Source organism: Heterocephalus glaber, unplaced genomic scaffold, assembly GCF_053883595.1.
Source record: "Heterocephalus glaber isolate CG9 unplaced genomic scaffold, H.glaber_assembly_v1.0 deba00001444, whole genome shotgun sequence".
Lineage (NCBI taxonomy): Eukaryota > Metazoa > Chordata > Mammalia > Rodentia > Bathyergidae > Heterocephalus > Heterocephalus glaber.
Window position 1 is genome coordinate 17,895,336 of NW_028258297.1, and position 21,786 is coordinate 17,917,121.

A 21,786-nucleotide genomic window follows, 5' to 3' on the forward strand; every position below is an offset into this window, starting at 1 on the left:
TGGCATTATAAAAACTAAGTATCTACATGCATAAGAATAAAACTGGACCCTTATCTTATATCATTCACAAAGTTAACTCAAAATGGATCAAACATTTAAATGTAAGATCTAAAAACCATAAAACTCCTAGAAGAGAAAAATAGAGAAAAAGCTCTTTGACATTGGCAATGGTTTCCTGGATATGACAGAAAAAGTATAAGCCACGAAAGATAAATAAGTATAACTACATCAAACTAAAAACTTCTGCACAGCTAAGGAAATTATTCTTTTCTTTGAAATAAAATGTAGTGATAGTCTTCAGAATGGGAGAAAACATCTGTAAACCATGTACTATCTCATAAGGCATTAATATCCAAAATATATAATCAAGTCATGTGACCGAAGAGCACAAACATATATAACTAGATTTAAAAATGGGAAAATGGCCTGTGTGGACATTTCTCCAAAGAAGACATACAAATGGCCAAGAGGTCCATGAAAAGATCAATATCAGTAATCACCAGAGAAGGTAAAAGTCAAATGTACAGTATACCTGTAACCCCAGCACTCTGGGAAGCTAAGGCAGGAGAATCACGAATCTGAGCACTGCCTGGCCAACTTAGCAAGACTCTATCTCAAAATTTAAAAAATAAAAAAGGATTATTTATAGAACTCAGGGCAAAGACCCTGGGCTCAATTCCCAGTACTGAAAAGAAAGAAAAAAGAAAAAGAAAAGCATACTTCATACCTGTTAGGATAACTATTATCAAAAAGACAAAAGAAGCTATATAGAAAAGGGAATCTTTGTACACCGTTGGTGAGAATGTAAATTATATAGCCATTATTAGAAACAGTATGGGGCTTCCTCAAAAAATTAAAAGTAGCACCAACTGGCTAGGGGTGTAGCTCAGAGGCAGAGCATTACCTAATATGGGTGAGGTCCTGGGTATACTCATCAGCACAAAAAACAATAATAATAAATAAAATAACAATAAAAACAGAACTACCAGGCTTAGGGACATAGCTCAGCACACAAGAGGCCTTGGAGTCTACCCCTAGTAATACAAAACAAAAAGAACTACCACATGACCCAGCAATCCCACTACTTGATGTATATCCCAGTGAAATAAAATTATGGCAGAGACCTATCTGAACTCCAATGTTCATTGCAGCATCATTCATAATAGCCAAGATGTGGGAATAACCTAAATAGCCACTGAAAGATGACTGAGTAAAAGAAAAAATGTGGTATCTGTGTGTGTTTGTACTTACACAAAACACCAAAATATTATTCAGCTATAAAAAAATAAGGAAATCTTGCCATTTGCAACAACACAGATAAAGCCTGAAGGACATTGTGCTAAGTGAAAGAAGCCAAACACAAAAGGATAAATATCACATGGCTTCACTGATAGGTGGGGGTGTAAAAGGTCAAACTCTCAGAAGCAGAAAGTAAAATGGTGGTTGCCAAAGGATGGGAAGGAGAGGAAATGGAGATATGCTGGTCAAAGGATACAAACTTCCAGTTATAGAGTGACTAAGTCATGGGGATCTGATGTAAGCATAGTGACCATAATTAATAGTACAATGTTATTTACTTGAAATTTTCTAAAATAACAGATCATAATGATCCTCATACACAACTATCCTGAATATGGTGATGAATGTGCTAATTTCATTGTGGTAATCATCCCACGACGAATATTCACCATGCATATTTACAGTTTTGTCAATTATATCACAATGAGGCTGGAAAAAGAAGATAGGATGTCTATGATTTGGTCAGAAAAAAATAAAATAAAAGACCACACAACAGAGTAAGGAAATGCTAAATGGTGAGGTGTTAAGAACACCAAGTTCAAGTAACAGAACAAACTGTATGGATTCAGAGATGGAGAAATAAATCCTGAAGGAGGAACAGGAATTTAGTAAGTATGGAAAAGAAAATAGGTCATCTCAAGGACTGGAAGAGGATGAAGATGACAAAGAATGTGGGAGGCCCACAGGAAATGGGATGAACAAGTAGCAGAAAGAAGTTGTACAGAAAGAAACCAGGAGAGATCTAGGAAATTAGGGATGAAACTTCACCTAACAGAATCAACAAAACACACATGTCAAACATGGAGAGAAACTTGCTGGGGGCAAGATTAATCTGTAAACATTTAAATAGCATAGATCATACCTCTTTTTTCTTCTCCATTTCCTCTGACCCTTCTTCCTCCTTTATAGCTTTGCAAGCTGATCTCATATTCATTCTCTCTTTGAATCAAATAGTTCATACATGGAGAACAGATAAAGCCAGCACTTAACTCTGTATTTGAATCAGTAAGGAGTAGGAAACAATTATTGGTTCTTCATTGGGGATTAGCCAGTAGATAGATGCAGATTTTAAATAAAGGGTTTCCTCCGTACAACTAACTTCCTCCTTAGAAGAGCCACCATAAGCTATACGGATGTGGAACAGCAGTGGTGCTTGGCAAGTAGCCAACAATTCCAGGAATAAGAATCATTCCTACTAAGCAAAATAATTTGGATATATACAGTAAGGTGGTCCAAGCTGGACAGGTCAAAGAGTTAAGTCCTTAGGAATTGCTATTCCCTAAAAGAAAGACTAAATAAAGCCAAATCAGAAAAGGAAAACCAAGAATTCTTAGTACTATTCAATATCCTTCTTTTGCCAATAAAATATTTAATGAGTGTTTCTCACATATATAGTATTTTGTTCAGTTTCAAAATAAGGAAAAAAATTAGAAATATGACTCCTGACCTGAGGAAACTCATAGTATTACATTTTTAACTTAGAAATTACCAGTGTTTGTTTCTTTCTTTTTTTAAAAAAAACTTGCATTTATATGGTTTTCTATGTAAGTGTAATTTTGCTGAGCCCAGGACCCTATTAATTTTAAGTAGCATGAAGCTCCAAGTTGTAAGTCAATCATTTCTGTGGAAATGAGGAGAGAAAAAATAGTATTTCCCTTCTAAATAAAGCTATAAATATAACTACAAAAATTAAGAAAACAAAAGAAAATGAGTAAGATATCAATAAAGTTTAAGAAAATGAACGAAAATGCCATCAATATGCTATATGATGTCTCAGTTTTATTTCCCACAAAGATCTAAAACAAGAGCCTCAAAAGGTACCCAACATTGTTCTGTAATTTAAAAGTATTCTTTTTCAGAAATCTGGCCAAATGATGTCACTTTAGATATGCCAATTTACCTACCAAGAAAAGGGATATTCCAGGAAGACCCTTTGAAAGGAAAGAATTCACTAGGAAGTTCAAGTAGAACATTAAGATTGAATTTTAAGTAAATCAAATTTTGGAGTTTGAAAATTTTTTAGAAATTGTGTGCCTACCATGTATCTAATTTCTCAAGATAGATCTATCGCTGTGTATGTCTATCAATGTATCTACAGTTATATATATAAATATATAATCTTGATTAAATTTCTATACATGTTGATATCTATATATAGTAATATGTCCTAGATTAAATTTCTGATTGCTCCTATAAAATCTAAATTAAAATGTATAATTGATAATCTTATTTTTGTTATTTTAAGCTCATATTTGAGAAAGTCCTGAAATAAAAGTGACATTATTTTTGGTCTAAAAAAAGAAAAGACAATTTAATTTGTTATACTTCTAAATCTACTTTATCATAGAATTATCACGTTGAGGATTCTGATGTTAAATGTTTTTATTTCCTTTAGGAAGCAGCCTCAACAGACTCTTCCATTCATAACACAGTTCTAAATCTAGTTGTGTAACAAAGAAATGGCTCCAGGACAGTAAATGCAATTGTGGTCACAAATCCTAAGAGCTTCCTACATCTGAAAGATGTATTTTTACCCTCGGGCCTCCACCTAGTGCCCACTGCCTACAACTGTGAATAAATAAGACTGTTACCTTAGCAAGCATAGCTAAGTGCTCACCCAGCAACCTTGCCAAGTCTTCTTCCAAACAAGCAAAGATATTTTCTAAATATATTGGACAGCTAACCATAACGCAGGGAATAGAAGTTTAAAGAGGCACTCATAGAAGAGAAGCATAGAAAATTGATCCATTCAGTAGGAGGAAAATATCTCTATATACTTTAATTTTCTCTGAAGATGTTTCAATTGCTGCATCTTATGATAATTCAAGTTGGTAATGAAGGCCTTGACCGGATAAGAAAAATTTTAATTAAAATCAATGTGTGCTATGTACCCATCCAAACACTAAGAGAATGAAATAAATGAATTTGGTTACCAATTTAGCAGCAACGATAAAAATTCATGTGATGGCATTAGTTAAGGAGGAAGAAAAGTATGGCATTACTATATAATCAACAGGAGATACATATTATTTCTGTATGCCTTTTTAACTGTCTTTCATCAAATACTTCATGTTCGTATATAAGACCTTTTTTTTTTTTTCTTTCTTGAGTTTTAAATACAATCTTTCCTGGTACCCAAGTTTGCATTTCCCATGAACATGAACTGACCCCAAGTACTTATTATAAATTCTTATAGCTCAGAGTTAGGATTATAGCAACCTAAGCCTGTGCCTCTGCAGAGTTATTCTATCACAACTAGGATACACACCCAGCAGCAGAAAAACATTAATTTTTGACATTACCATAGAAATAAAGGGAAATTGAATCTCTATTTCATAAGAAGAAAAACCTATGATTGATTTCTTCAAAATTTTTGAGTATGTTTGCAATAGAAATCATAAATTTCTCCCACAAATTCAGATTACTAAAATATCTTCCAAAACTCTTGTGTAAAAGCAAAATTACCAGCCAGGCACAGTGGTACAAACCTGCAGTGCCAGCTATGCAGGAGACTAAGGCAGGAAGATTGCAAGTTCAAGGCCAGCCTGGGGAATTTAGTGAAACTATGTCTCAAAATAAGAACACAAATATAAAGAACTGGAAATACAGCTCTGAGGTCAAGCACTTGTCTAGTATGCTCAATGCCTTGGGTTCAACTCCCAGTACAATACATAAATAAACAAGCAAACAAATTAAAATAGTGATGTCTGAGATCCTCATCAGGTCAGAATCTTTAGGATTTGAGCTTGATAAATGATTTTATTTTTTATTTCCTGATGATGAGCCCAAAAGAACACACAGGATTCAATTGCCCTGGAGGTCCTATTAGCCATGCAACTTAACTTGGGGTCCCTCCTGATAAGTCACCTAGAGCAGAACTATCCACATCTCCTAACCTTACCTCTGTTAACATCTCAATGACACCCATACACCAGAGATAACCAAATTCCAAACTACATTGTAAGATTTAATAAGATCATGCATACCTAAACTAGTCTCTACCTTTCCAACCACTGTCTACAAGTTATGATGATATCTAATTTTCTAAAGACATGTATTGACCATAGTAACATGAGATAAACACAGAGCACAACAGAGGCGGGCTGAATTTTACACAGGCCCCTCAAGGAATTCACTCTCACTTTGAAGAACATTCATAATCCAAAGTGGAAAATGTAAGTGTCAAAAGCGAGTAATGGATGCAGTACTAAGGAGAGTAGTAGGAGAAAGAACTTCAATTGGGACCATCAAAAAATGCATCATGAAGCAGTAAGGGAGTAAATTTTTCAAACAAGTTGATTAGAGATCAACATAGATGAACATTCGAGGTAGGAGTCAATAACGAGAAAATTCAAGAGATTGGTCCACTTATAGTGGGGCCAGGGCAATTAAAATTAGCTAGAAAATTGATATGATGAAGGAAGCAGTAGTTTAAAAAGATTGAAGGACAGATGAAAGAGTGGTGCATACCAAAAAAGGAATGTTTATTTGAAAGATAACAAATGGTGGGGCACAGTTGGATACCTGCTGCAAGACTAATCAAGCACAACACTGTGGGGCCAAAAACTGGGACAGTGAATGTAGACAAAGGAGGAAGGATTGCCTTAATGATCACCACTTGGAAGAAAGCTATATCCTGAAAGCTTCTGGTGATACTTTTGCTCTCTAGTGTCATGAAACAGGAAATTATCAGAGCCAGACTGGACTGAAACTCAGGCTGTGCATTTGATAAACAACGAGATATTGGGTAAGTTTGCTTCGTGTCTTTAAGATTCGAGCACAAATAATAATGTACACCTCTAATCTTATTGTGAGACTGCTTCATGTCTATAAAATACTTAGCATTTTAGAGGGAAATTGGCAATAGGGGAAAAGCAAACAAGAGAAACAAAAGTGCAGATTAAAATGTTAACCTTGCTAAGGAATCTACCAGGCTTCTAGAACAAAAACCTCGGCTGCTGCAGTCCGCCCTCTACAGCACTTGGTTGATGTTGCTTCTCTAGACAGCACGGGAGTCCAGGCTTTTCATTCTCCACTATCTCTTTGACTTCAGGTAACAGCTCCTTATTTTTAAATATAGAGCTCAGTGGGACATGCACCAGGACACATGCAGAAATGGGTCTCTAAAAGGTAACACGACACCTGTCTCCCTGGCTCCTGGAATCATACATCTTTGGGACAGAGAAAGGATGAGTGTTAAAGCATAAACTGATGAATGTCTCAAAGTGGAAGGGGACACGATAGACTAATAAAGAACTGTGCAAACTGTTCAAGTTAAGGTTCGGACAAAGACCAGAACATTAACTTGTTCTTCCTTTTCTCCAACTCAACTGCTGGTGCACAACACTACTTCATGGGGAATGATTAGATTATACAATTGAGGGCTGAAGGCAACATTCAGAACAGGTTTGTAAAAGGCTAGGGTTACACTATCCTTGCAAGAGTCAGATGAATTTAGGATACTGATCAAACGGCACTGATTTTATAGGTGAAAAAATTATCCCCTTCTTTGTTGGGGGAAAGAATGAAAAATCTAATGAAAACATAGCCTTGAATGCTCTAGAATCTATGTATAATTTGTCCACGTTTTTGCAATGTCTTAAAAGAAGTTTCTTTGCTTCTCTAGTAGACAGCAACTAAAATCATAGTGTTTTCAGTTTTTAATAATCCTAATCATGTAGGTAATGATGAGCCACAGTAAATTCTCAGGTTCAACACAAAACTTAAAGGCACCAATTAACATGCTAAAACTGTCTCGTGACTGCTTTTTATAATCCTTCTGAATACGTTCATTTTTCCAGGAGGAGGTAATTGCCAGGATCAGATTGGGAAAACTGTCCTAGTTTTTTTACAAACACAATTAAGCCACCCACATTTGCTGTAGCTCCTTTGTTTTTGGTATTGGGGGTTGAAATCAGGACCTTGCGCTTGCCAGTCAGGAGTGTGCCACTGAACTACACCCCCTGCCCCGCTCCTTTGTTCATATAGAAGGTATGACTGAAAACTATTGTACGTGTTGAAGTGGAAAAAACTTATGGTAGAAGACACATTGCCATTAATTCCCCTCAAAATACTCTCCCTGGCTTTGAACTCACTTATCCCATTATTCTTGCCACTTTCTGGAGCAGTTCTGGAAGTGCTCTTTCATGAGCATCATTAGTTGCTCGGTCTTGGCTGCATCAGTGTCCTGAATTGTTTACCTTTCGTGGTCATTTTGACTCTGGGAAGAGCCAAAAGTCTCACAGCACCAGATCCAATGAAAAAGGTGGATAAGGACAAATCATGTTTTTAAAAGCCTGCCTTTTTGTTGGATCACACTAACAGCATTCACAATATTTATGATCACATCTTGTAAAGGAACTCATTAAAAAGGACTTTCAGAGCTACTTCAAAAAGTAGCAAGAACAGTAGGATAAGTGTATTTGAAGTAAGTGGAGGTACTGGGGTTGGGAGGTTGGCTAATGAATGGCAAGGTGTCTTTTATGGTAATAAACATTAAATATTCACCATATTTTTCAAGTATCCCTTGTAGTGGTTTTCCATAAAAGACTTACATTACTATCATTTTTAAGCAACATAAAAATCTTCCTATTTTACTCCAATGTTCATATCAATTTTTCACAATAGACAAAAAAGGGAAATAACACAAGTATCTGTAACATAAACAAAATATGGTATCAACATGTAATGGAATTATTATTCAGCCTTTAAAAAGGAGAGAACTCACATGTGTTACATGTGTTACAACATGGATAAACTCTGAAGATATTAGTTTGTCAATTCATTGAAATGAAATTAGTCATAAATAGGTATTGTTATCCAATTAGATGAGACACCAAGAGGAGCTAAATTCAGAGACAGAAAGTAGAAAGGTGGTTAGCAAAAGACAGGAGAGGAGGGAATGGAGAGTTGTTATTTAATGAGTACAGTGTTTCAGTTTGAGAAATTGAAATGTTCAGGAAATGGATGGTGGTGATGATTACCCAATAATAAGAAAATATTGAATATCATGGGATTGTATTAGCAGTGCCACCCCCTTATTTGTCATATTGCCTTCTGTAGTTTCACTTATTCCCAGTCAACCATGGTCCAAAAATATCCAATGGAAAATTCCAAAAATAGACAATTCCTAAGATTTAAACTGCACACCATTCTGTATAACACGGTGAAATCTCAGGCTATCTGCTTCACCCAGCTCAGGACAGAAGCAATCTTTTTGTCCAACAAATCCATCTACCTATGAGACCACTTAGTATCCATGTAGGCAGTCAGATCAGCTGTTACAGTAGCGCAGTTTTGATGTCAAGTCACCCTTCCACGTAACCTAGTGCCATGTCATAGGACCTGCATCATTCACCTCACCTCCTCTTATCACAAAGGCACTGCGTCATTCTACATTACACAAGAAGAGGGCTGCAGTAAAGTATTTTGAGAGACAGACAGAAAGACCACATTAACATGGCGATTTTTATGTTATATAGATGTTACCACAATTTTTAAAAATAAATAAAATCTGCCTTTAATACTGAGACTTCTTGGGGACCCTGAAGTTCTGAGAATGAATGAGATCTAGTTTCACACTAATATATCCCATCATCAGTACAAAGCAAACATGTCCATATGTCTGTGCCCATTCACTTAATATACACACCGAAGATATCAGAATAAAAGTTTCAGAGGTGGACATCAAAGAAACTGTTGATGACAGAGTGAGACACCTGAGATGTTTAAATTGAGAAAATAAAAATAAAAATTACTATTACTACCTATCACTGTGGGCAAAAAAGATGAAATAATAGCAATAGCTTTGCAAGTGAACCAAGCTGTTTCTCCTCCGGAATAATGGTAATTTAATAATTCCTCCTCTTCTGGGGCCCTTTCTTCTCCCCAAAAGGCCACCAGGTATTTTCTCACTGTCCACTAGGTTGGCTTAGCTTTATTTTCATTTAGAAATGTCAGAGTTCCTACCCTGGCTAAAAAATGATGTTTGAATTAGAAAGAGACTGCCAATTCTCAAAAATATGACATTCTCATGGAGACAGGGATTATCAACAAGCTTCTATAAAATAATCAAAATTTGACATGTATTTAATAAATCCTCTTTGTTGTAAGCCTCCTCATATTTAACCAATCCTGTCATAAACAACTCTTCCTTTATTTTCACTCACTGGAAATCTTCTTTTTGTCAGAATTAATAGCTTTGTTAGCTGCTAAGGAACTGAGCTGATTCTACCTGAAGTGCCCTTTTTAATAATTTTGAATTAATGAATCTAGTTCATGGACCATCTTAAAATTTATATCCAGCAGGCAATTACTTACACTTTAAAAGAAAATTCTTTATTTTGTTCTAAGTAAATTTAACAATGTAATAGGGTTTGAGAAATATTTTGAAGTAACAGTCATATTATTTGAACCCAATTGTTATTTTGCTGATTATGCTATGTTAACTTGATAATACATTATTTACATCTTACTATGTTACACATATCATGTATACACACTTGCATAATATATTACTGTATTAACTTGATAATTGTTTTTAGCATAGTTGAAGGAAACAAACTTGATGCTGTGATATATTCTAAATATAATTCTACAAGCTTTAACTGGTAACAGGGCTCAGAACCTTTCTTGAAATGAGCCCAATTTCTGAATTCTGAATTCAGCCACAAAGGTTATATACACATTACACTGTACCTGCCTTTGTACATGTACAAAAACTTTAAGTTTGAACAAACTGTGTAGATACATTAATCTCACTGTACCTATTCCTCAGTTGTAAAACAGGACAAAGACACTGACCTGAAGGAGTGATAAAAAGGAATAAATACATTTGCAAATGTAGAGTTTTTCCAAATTTTACCTTGTTGAAAGTAAGCAACAGACAAGGTTTCTTTTTATTAATTAGTATCTTAGTTCCTGACACATCTGTGAGGTTTTTTAAAAAAACTTTTTAATATAAGAAAAATCTAAGTTTGGGGAGATTAAACATCATAATTTGCCCAAAGCCACAGAGTTAATATGTGGCAGAGGAGGGATTTAACTAATTCCAGGCTTTCTGACCACTTTACAGTGGTCGATATTTCTTTTAAATATGGCAAAGAGAACTGGTTACAATGCTGCAAATACAAGAGTAGGACTCTGGAAATTCTGCCATCTAAAAGCAAGTAAACTCACTGAATTTTTAGCAATCCAACCTGTAACTACTTATTCTTTTTAAAATTGGAATTAGATAATGGTCCAGTCTCTCACATTATGAAATTATACAATTATTGCTGAAACTAAATTTACAGGCATTTAAATGTTTCCTATGGTTATGATTTAGATCCAGAATGCCCCCTCAGGACACACTCATTCCCAAGTAGGGCTTTTGGAAGGCAGCTGCCTCACGGGTGTACTGGAGTTGACTTGCTCTTAGGAGGCAGAGCTCCTTGGAAGTGGGTCACTGGGGGCAGGAACTGCAAGGATGTATTCTTGTCCCCAGCCCCTCCTTCTCTCTCTGCTTCCTGGGCTGCTATGTCATCCCTGCAGCACCTGTCCCCCACGGCAGATCCTTCCATCACACCCCTCCTGCCTTGGAGTCAGCTGACTACAGACTGAAAATTTTGAAAATGTGAGCCAAAATAAACCTCCCCTCCTTTGAGTTGGGGCTGTTGAGTGTTGTGTCTGGTAAAAAGAAAGTGACTAAGACACCTTATAATTTAATATTTGTGTTTGCCCACTGTTGAAATCTATGCACATTTCAAAACTGATATTCAATCATCTCAATTATTACCTATGCCTTCCAGTTTCTATCAACTGAAAATCTAAGAAGCATTCTTTGAACATTCTTATTCAAGTTCTTAACTGACCGCTGAAGGGGACCTAGTCAAGGACATAGTCCTGGCTCTGGAGATTCAAGTTATAAATTCCCCTGTGTTCTTCCTCCGCTCACCACCCAGACCAAATTTCACTGGCATCGATGATAGCACCACATGCCAACATAGGAGATAAAGGCATCAATATGACCAGCTTTATCGTGCCAGGAAAATGTTAATGGGCCCCACGACTTAGCCACTTTTAGAAAGCTGACTATAGAGGGAAACCAACTAACAGAGATAAACTAGCAAAGAGGGTAACCCTACAAATTAGAAGAGGTCTATTTCAACAAGATTTGCCCTGGGAAACTGAGAGGTTTTTAGTTGTTGAAATGCCCATTTTTTTAGTCACAAAAATCATGTATGATTTTAGGAGAAAAACTAAACAAAAGAATATTGAAGAACTTACCACCAAAAAGGAAAATATTTTTTTCTCTTTAAAAAATTCCACTGGTCATATCTTAATAATTTCCTTTCTTAAATGTCAGTTTCCTCACTTCCTGCCCCACTGCATGCCAGGAGCCCAGAACCGCCAGGCCTTTAAGGAAGACTTGGAAACTGGAGTTCACCTTGACCCTGCTGTTAAGGAAGTTCAGTATAATCCTACCTATGAGACCATGTTTGCTCCTGAGGAAAGTCTGTAGAAAAATTACATTTCTAGATATTAAACTGGGAAAGTACTTGATTCATGAAAAGAGAAACCAAGAAAAGGTAATTGCAGAGCTGGTTGTAGTGGTGCACCCCTGTAATCCCAGCACTCGGGAAGCTGAGGCAGGAGGAGCCTCAGGAGTTCGAGGTCAGCCTGAACTACACAGAGAAACCCTATCTTTAAAAAAAGAAAGAAAGAAAAGAAAAGTTTGGACCAGAAAATCCTTTTAGAACACAGCAAACAGCTGCTCCTAGAAATATGCTTTCTGGATATGCTGAACCAGCTCATATCAATGATTTCATGTTTGAACAGCAAAGGAGAACTGTTGTCACATATGATTTCAAGTTCCAATTTTCACATTTAAAAATGTGATGTATACCCCAGAACTGGCGGCTGGCAGTATCATGGCATCCCAGAACCCCCCTCCCCAAGAATATGAAAGCAATGACGACTCTTACGAAGTGTTGGATTTAACAGAGTATGCAAGAAGACACCACTGGTGGAATGGAGTATTTGGCCACCGATCAGGACCTACGGTAGCAAAATACTCAGTAGCTACCCAGATTGCAATGGGTGGCGTGACTGGCTGGTGTGCAGGATTTTTGTTCCAGAAAGTTGGAAAACTTGCAGCAACAGCAGTAGATGGTGGCTTTCTTCTCCTACAGATCGCCAGTCATAGTGGCTATGTGCAGATCGACTGGAAGAGAGTTGAAAAAGATGTAAACAAAGCAAAAAGACAGATTAAGAAATGAGCAAATAAAGCAGCACCTGAAATCAACAATGTAATCGAAGAAGCAACAGAATTTATCAAACAGAACATTGTGATATCCAGTGGATTTGTGGGAGGGTTTCTGCTCAGCCTTGAATCTTAAGGACATGAATGATCCTTCCTAGTGGATCCAACTGTGAGAAGAGAGTGGCAGCAGGGTGACTTCTCAGCAGCCCATGCCACCAGAGTCTCCAGAGCAGGGAGAAGCAACTCGCTGGACAATACCAAATTCACAACTTAGCATTTTGCCATGTGAAGCTTGGCAAATGAGTATCTACTGTAAAACAGCCTGTGTGGTATTTGAACAATAGTATTCTTGAGCAAAACATGGCTTTTGGCGTTTTTTTCAAAATTTGCATCTGTTTAAAAAGTAGCCAGTAAGATAGCACTATTAGATATGGATATGAGAAAAAACATGTTAGCTCTATCTCCCAGTGAAATATTATTCTTTTTTATTTAAATAAGATGTTCGTTGTGCTTCATAGTATGGTGCCATAAAAATTTGTCTTATAGCCAGATGTGGTGGCGCGTGCCTGTAATCCCAGCACTTGGGAGGCTGAGGCAGGAGGATCACTGCAGGTTCGAGGCCAGCATGGGCTACATAATAAGTTCAAGGCCAGCCTGAAATACAGTGAGACCCTGTCTCAAAAAAATTTGTCAAGGGCCAGGGATTTAGCTCAGTGGTTCTGCCGCCTGCCTCATAAGCACAAGGTCATGAGTTCGATTCCCCGGTACCAAAAAAAAAATTGTCTTACAGCTTCAATAGTAGGGCTGAGTTTTTTTCAAAGATGTGTTTGCAATAAACTTAATGAGCTATAAAAAAAAATGTCAGTTTCCTATCTCAAAGGCTGCATTCCCAAATACATCCCTAGGTTGTCAAATATTTTTTCTAGTTATACATACATACATACCTATACATATATTTATATACTTCCTCTCTTCATTAAACTGTAGAGAAATTTCCACAATTCATTCAAGAAATTCATCTCTACTGCTAATATAACCTCAATCTCTATATAACCATATTACACTAGCAATCCCAAATTACATTCTCAACATAGTAACAGTGGTTACCACTTACTGCACACAGAATAGCTTCCATGTTGCAAACATAATTTTATTTATCAGAGCAAGCCTATAAGACAGGATTTATTCTTCCCATTTCATAAATGAATATATTCAGCCACTGAGGGATTAATCATGTTACCCACAGCCAGACAGCTAATATGTGGCTGGAATGGAAACTGTAACACAAATTGGATGATACATCCTACATCCTAATCACTATGCACTACTTAAATCCCTCCATCAATAGATCTTGCTATTGCTATTTTCACATCCAGAATGAGCAAAAAGATCAATTACCATTTATTCCATCTTCCTATTCAAATGGAGAACAAAAAATAAATGCAAAAATGTGCTCAGGTCTTTCTCAGCCTTGGCACTAATGACATTTTAGGTCAGAGCATTATTTGTTGGTGAGAGTTGTCCTATGTGTTGTACTATGTTTAACAGCATCCCTGCCCTCTATCTACTGTCAGATAAGTATATCTTCCACATCATAAAAACTAAAAGACCTCTGCAGATTTTGCCAATATGTCACCAAGCAGCAAAATTAGCTCCAGGTTATAATCAATGCAGTACTTTATTGAAAAGTCAGAAAACACACAGCAGAATAACAGATTCAAGTTCATATATATTTTATTTACATTTTAAAATCATATTTTCTTCCACGGAGATCATAATTACACAAGTTGGCGTTTCTGGAAGAATATGTAGAATTGAAGATTATAACAATGCTTTTCTGATAGCTCAATAATTACACCAATCAGAGGTAAATTTAGATAAAAATATTTCAGGTGCAAGCCTTTCGTTTAGCAGTCCATTTTGGTGCAATGTTAAATAAAGCCAGTCCACTTCTATTGTCCAAAGTGCCACACAGGTTTTTGATTTGTCGCAACCATGAAAAAGTAAAACAAACCATCTTTAATGCAGAGGTAACTTTTAGGACATTCTGTGCTCTGGTTACTCTGCTTTTTTTATGATTTCTCTATAAGCTACAAGCATGGACGTATAAATGATTAAAAATAACTTTATGAGGAAAAATTATTAAACACTCAGCCATTCAGCAGGAGAAAAGCAGTAACTACAGCCAGAAGTAAAATCCAAATGACCAGTGAATGGGCCGAGGATGTAGCTCAGTGGTGCTGAGCCTGCCTGACAAGCACAAGGTCCTGAGTTTGATTCCAGGTAAAACAAATGACTGGTGAAAATACTGAGCCAAATATTGCTTCTTGGAAGATTTTGTCAAGGCCAGATAAAACTGAAAAGGCTCTTCCTCTAAGCTTCATTTATTTAAATCTCTCCTTATAGAACCATTATAGAGGGAAGTAGAGGCTTGCTTGATCCACAGATTAGGCTCATGAGTTTCTTGGCTCAGATATCTGGAGCTGTGGTGTACCCACTTTTCTATTTCTCACCCTAACACACCTAATGGATTTCTGATGATAGGAGGCATACATTGTACTGGTGGCTCACTACAATAGTGATTCAGGCAGGTGAGAGTTCTCCCTAGAGAGGAAGTATTGGAATTAGGAGCATATTAGTGATTTTGTTGTTGTTTTGTAGTACTTGGCTGGCGGAGAAGGGATGAGGAAGTTTACTGCTGAGCTGCATCCCTAGCACTTTTATGTTTTATTTGGAGACAGAGTCTACATTGTTCCTTGCTCGGCTGGCTTTGAACTTGTGATTCTCCTGCCTCAGGCTCTTGAGTAGCTGAGATTACAGGTGTGTGCCACAGTGACCAGCTACATTAGTGTTTTAAAAGGCCTACCATGGGTGGTTCACCCTTGTAGAAGAGAAAGATCTATTGATATGGTCGATGCAAAAAGCTCACCTAAAATAGAAAGCTAATTTCACCACTAAAAATTCATTCCAAGAGCTTCCATAACTTGATGCGTCAAATCTTGAGTCTTCTTTTTCTACTTATCCACTTATATTTCAGACCTAAAAATCAGAGACTTTCAGAGGCAGTTACAAACCTGTCAAATTGTTTTAACATTTGTATTAAATCTGATGTGCAAAATCATGAAGAAAATGTTACACTGACATATTGGTTCTTTTCCTATGTATGGTTTTGTGTCTTGAAGAATCTAAGGCATTATTCAACTTGCTGCGGGTGTAGGGGTGTAGGGGTGCGTGTGTGTTTGTGTGTGTGTGTGTGACTAGGGATTGAACACAGGGCCTCACAAATGCTGGGAAAACATTCAACCACTAAGCTACATCCATAGACCTTACTGCAAATTTCTATTGTATTCAAGATCTATTTTGAATGAAGAGAAAGTGGAAAAATGGAATGTATTTTTCAGGCCTAAAACTTGACTGAGTTTCAAATGCACAGTACTTCTTCCTCCCAGTTTCTCTCATTCTAGCTATACATAAATCACTAAAAGATATTTAATATATTGCAACCTTAGCTATCTTCCTGTTTTCAACTAAATCAAACACGAACAGAAGGTCCAAAGTACCAAAGGCACAACACAGATAGAGGGAACATAGCATTAACTCGTGTGAAGGTCTTCAAAGTTTTGTTGATAGAAACTATAAATCTAGCTAGGTGTGGTAACATCTGCTTGTAATCCCAGAACTGAAGCAGCAGGATCTCATGCTCAAGCCCACCCTGGGTAACTTAGTGACTAGTCTCAAGATTAAAAAAATGGCTCAATACAAAGAAGCTGGGCTTAATCCCCAGTAACACAAAAAATGAATCAATGAAAGCTGTAAATGTATACAATTTTGCTGACCAAAAAATAAGAAAAAGTGATGTTTTCATTTGTATTAACATCTCACTAACTAAGGTACTAGTTCCTAAGTAGGCATGTAACACAATAATACACCCTCCTTCTTGCCTGCCCAACTATATTTTGATAGAGAGTAAATCCAGGGTTGCTTAGGCAAATATGTTATAAAAAGGTCCGTAGGTCATTGCTAGCACAAAAAAAAAGGTGATAATCACATTCTGCTTTGTTCTAGTCAGATGACTGCCTGATTGCTATACCACATTCTGGACTCCTAAATTTCAGAAGACCACTCTATCCAAAATGGGAGGGAAATGGGAGCTATGGGTGTGGTGTGGAAGGGAACCCAGTAATCAGGCACATTAATGGGACTCATGTGTTCGAGTTCTCCTAAAGTTAGCTCAGCTTTCATTTCCCGCTATCCAACCCCACAGTGTAAGAGCCATAATACTTTCCAGGAAAAATAACACACACCTAAACAAGAAAAAAAAAGTCTTCTGCAAATTCACTATGATACAAAAAGACAAATCAAGAATACTGAGACCAATAGAGGTTGTACCATGTAGGAAACTTCATTCAGTGGCAAAGAATAAATAACACGTTATGCTTATGGAAACTTGACCTAAAGTGATTGTTAGCTAGTATTGAATACAGCCACTTTTCACTTTTCTCTCTCTCTCTCTCTCTCTGTCTCTCTCTGTCTCTCTCTCTCTCTCTCTCTCTCTCTCTCATACTTTCTGTTTAAGACAAATCGTAGCATTTAGGATAAGTAATGAAAAAAAATCAAAGTACAACTCAACCTGATAATAGCCAGATGTGATGGCACACACCTATAATCCCAGCACTCAGAAGGCTGAGGCCAATCTAGGGTACACAGTGAGTTCAAGGCCAGCCTGGACTGCATGGAGATCTTGTCTCAGAAAAAAAAAAAACTCAACCTGATGAGTATACAAGGTTAGATTGCATCACCTAATGGATTTCCCTCCTGTCATTATGATCCAACAGCCCCAGGAAATTGTAAAATGCGGTCAAGGGCAGGATGATATATATTGTCCTGGTGACTGTCAGAGGTTCGAGAAAAGCTGCTGCAGTCTGATGACTCATGGTCTCTCTCCTCACTATTCAGTACCAAGAGTGGAAAATTCAGGACTCTATTTAACTCTAGTTTCAAACACAAGGATAGTTTTTGTGGCAATTAAAATGGCCAAAGCCAGAGACTTTTCAGGGTACAGTTACAGAGAGGCCACAAGAAGCTTCCAGTTCTAGAAAGCCAGTCTGTGCTGAGCAAGGAAACATGGGGCACAAAGGTGGCTGGTATCAAACAGATACTAAAATGTATTTTGTGAATAAAAGAAATTGGATACCTAACAAACTAATAAGGTCACATAAGGTTGCAAAAGGACCATATTCAGATACAGCCGAATCAAACACACACATCATCTACTCTCTTTACGCTAACATTAAAAAAACAAAAACAGACCTGACACTTAATTGTCCAGGCAATGTCATCACTATTTGGCTAGTTTCTGAAGGTCACAACCTTCAGCAGTGTTCCGGCCCTCTGTTAGCAGCTTTTCCATCAATCGCTGACTAATCCTGCCCACTCCAGGATTAATTCTTCATTGTTTTGCTTGAGTCATTTATCTTTTGTTTTACCACCACTGGCTTCACAAACCCTCAGCGTACCTAACTAGGACTTTTCTAAGCCCTGGACTTGTACAAGAGGAAGACTCTGTCCTGACTCCCCATGTCCAGGTTGGTTCTCTTTGGACACACTGCCATCAAAATTCAGTGTGAATCTATTCGTCACCACTCTCTGGTTAACAACAACAACACCTGATATTCTGTGGACACAAAACAGTGCTCAAATTCCTCAGCCTACTTGTAAAACACCCCATTTCTCCCCTGCCACCTACTTTTCCTGTTATCTCTTAACATCTCCTCCCGCTCCACCTCTCTTCTCACCCTAAAAAGCTAGGCTATCTCCTCCCTGTATCTTTCCACGGCACACCTGACATCCAGCTCACCATAGGACCTTTGATTCTTTCTTTTCCTCGCATCCTTTGGGCCTCATGCTCATCCAGAGCAGCACTATTTTACCGATGCATTTTGGATATTGTACCAAGGTTAGTTTTAGGCAGCACACTATTAGCACAAACACGTGCAAAAGTTGGACATAAACTGAAAAAAGGAATCAGAAAACAAGACAGAATTTTACCAGAAATCCATGTTAAGAGGGTGACGGTACTGGATCACTATATTTAGCTTTGACCTTTCTGAAGGGCAAAGTTTCCATGGCTTTCTGTTTCTGAGCATTTATCACTTGCCACAGCGGTCCTGTGTTCATGTAGTGCCTCTACTGCAAGCTTAGGGAAGGGTACAAGGTGGTCAGTTTCTCAATCCTCCCCCCACAGTCTCCCACTTCCTGGCATGTTGTGGACACTCTTCCAATGTCCTGGAATAAAAATGTAAACAGTGAGAGTTTTCCGAGGAGAATTCCCACAAGCCGGAGATGCCCAGTTTCAGTCAAGGGGCCAACCATGCTAAAGGTGACTTTCCCACTAGAAACAAGAAATATGTATTAGTAAGTACTGGCACTCTGGTCTTCCTTACAGTGAAATTCCCTAGTGTAAATTAATAACCTGACATTTGGACTGATGAATTACAGTTTCGCTATTAGTGAACCTCAGCAATAGATAACCTACATCTATGACCTGCAAGGCTGCGAGATCTGGATTCCCCGCCAAATGCAAACTTCAGTGGCGATGCCCCCCAGCCCTGTACCCCACCACCACACAGACACACTCAGAAGGGAAGTGACCACAAGGCTTTGTTACTTTAACTCAAACATCTCAAACATAATCAGCTAGTGTTAACCAGCTAACTCTGTTTGGACAAAACAGTAAAAAGTAGTTGGAATGATTGAGTAAAGTTGTTTATGATCTCTGATTCTGTAATATTTATTTTCTGAAAAGATTGTTTTTAACATAAGACTACAGTCTTTTTATTTTTTAGGTAGTTATAGAAACTAACTTAATAGTGTCAAATTTATTTCAGCAGAAATTTATAGTTCTTCAAATGATTAATAATCCTAGATAAAATATCACACACACATTGTTCTCTTTCCCTGTTCATTTATTTAAGTAAGCAATAGCAAACAGAAATGTAATGTTCCACGGTCTTTATGCAGAAAATGCAAAGATTAATCAATCAAATCCTGACAAACAAAAGGAAAATACTATATACAGTGTAGATTAGACACATTTTAAAAAGCAAAATATAGAAATAGCTCATTATATTTCTGCATGTGACTTATAGAGAAAAACTGAAAACGTAAAATAAAAACAAGTATATGGAATATGCATAAATTAGTAGAACAATTATACAGTGCTATAAATTTAATGAGTGATTTAAAATGTAAAATTCTTCCCAGTAACTTTTCTTTTACAATATGTTCATCACTTTGAAAAACAATCATTGGGAAGCTGATTTTTATTTGCAAAACTTACTTGACCAGTGATCAGTGAAGTAGGTTCCATAGTCCCCTTACACACGTTGAACTTGCTCTCCTTATCAGAGCAGTATTTTTTATATTTAGATCAATAGGTCACAGTTGTGATCATAGGTTTTTTGCTACTACCTTATAAATAACAATGGGCAAAACAACTTTTGCAAAAACTGAGACATCCTTCAGTGTATGAGTGCATATTTCAACATATGTGTACCTCTAGTTTCTCTTAAAACTACATCTTTAATAAAATTACAAAAACTGTGTATATGTTAATCAATACTTTCAGGGACTTTTTCTGGAGGTTCATGTGTCAGTTTGACCTCCAATCTTAGAAGATACCTTTAACCTATCCAGTCATCTGGGTCAAGAGTGAGGATTTACTGCCAAATATGCTTTTGTCGGTACTGAATGTCACACTGTCATTCAGAGAAGCACCAAGAGGCACCATTTCTATGCCTGCAAGACAAACAGCCACTAGGCAAATGGCCCTAATACATTTTCTGTGAATAGATCCAAAGGAAAATATCAAATGACTACATTTCTTTGCAAAGCTTTACATTTTTTTCTGATGATGAAATGTGTGCAGTATTGAAAACCTAGAAAATACAGAAAAAAACTGAAAACTAAGTAAAATTCATCCATGACTTGCCTCTGCAAATGATAAAAATGACAAGTCTCTCCTCTGCGATGCATGATATACGGTAGATGATAACCTGCTCTATCCTCAATTGTGTTTCCTGATTTTTCTTTCCACTCATCAAAAGTTTTTTCCCATGTGATTAAAAACTCTTACCTTTCTGGTACCCAAGCAGTATGTAAAACATTTCATAATCAAAAATAAACTTCAGTGCAGAATCAGGAAACTGAAAAGTTATAGTCCTATCGAGCTGTCATAGTTTAAACATTTTTATTTTACAGCACCTATCACAACAATTCTCAGTAAAGCTACAAACAGCTTGCTTGAGTTCCTATGAAAACAATACAGAAGTATTTCCTCCAGAGGAAGGACTGGGATGAATTGGCACTGTGACCTTGATGGAAATGGGATGCATTAGACCACTCGGAGACTAACAGAGAGAACTCTGAATTTTCTCAGAATGGGTCAATGTTTCTGCTGCATCACAACTTAAAAACGAGAGGGTCACCTGCACACACATCTGTTTAAGAGGGAGAGCCTGGGAATGAAACTTGATTTTCTTAAAATTTAGTTTTTAAATTTATTTTAAAATATTAAGACATTTACATCGAATTAAACTTCCAAAACCAACTTTTATGTTATAATAGCCTAACAAACTAAAAAGTTTTGGAGCATGTGAGATGCTGGATGAAAATTTATTTCCATGTAAGGCAATCTTGCCACTTTCCTGAAGGCCAGATTCACAAGTTGTACATTTTTTGAAAGGCACAGACAGAAGATGAAGATATGATGGGCAACCCAGGTCTTTTTCTCCCTTCAGTATCAAACCCAGGGGTGCTCTACTGCTGAGCTACATCCCCAGCCCCTTTTTAAATTTTGAGAGAGGGGCCCTGCTAAGTCGTGCAGGCCAGCCTTGGAGTTAAAATCCTCCTGCCTCAACCTCCTAAGTACCTGGGATCACAGGCATTCACTATAGGACCTGGCCCAATCAGATGTTTTTCCAATCAAGAAATAAAGAAAGCCTTGAAGAGCCCTCTATCCTCAAGAAGACCAGCTGGCCAACAGAACTGCAGTGCTCTCCCTCCCCATTTTATCCTTCTGCCCCAAAGCCCTAACCAAATGGTTCCATAGTAAATAGTACTTATATTATCAACTCACAGAAAGCATAACTGGTAGAAGAGTGCTGTATCTGTCTAAAAAGAAAACACAGGGCCCTGCCCAGAAGGTGAAAGCCCATTTTTGTGTTCTGAGGAAGACACCAGCCCTG

General features: G+C 37.3%; 1 protein-coding gene and 1 pseudogene across 3 annotated transcripts in view; one reads left to right on the plus strand and one right to left on the minus strand.

The window, feature by feature from the left end:
* The window catches only part of Pde3a (phosphodiesterase 3A), a 312,783-nt gene that overhangs the window by 275,570 nt on the left and 15,427 nt on the right, over positions 1-21,786 (minus strand). The gene's annotated exons all lie outside the window — the stretch shown is intronic.
* On the plus strand, positions 11,454-12,807 carry LOC106009442 (FUN14 domain-containing protein 1 pseudogene; annotated as a pseudogene).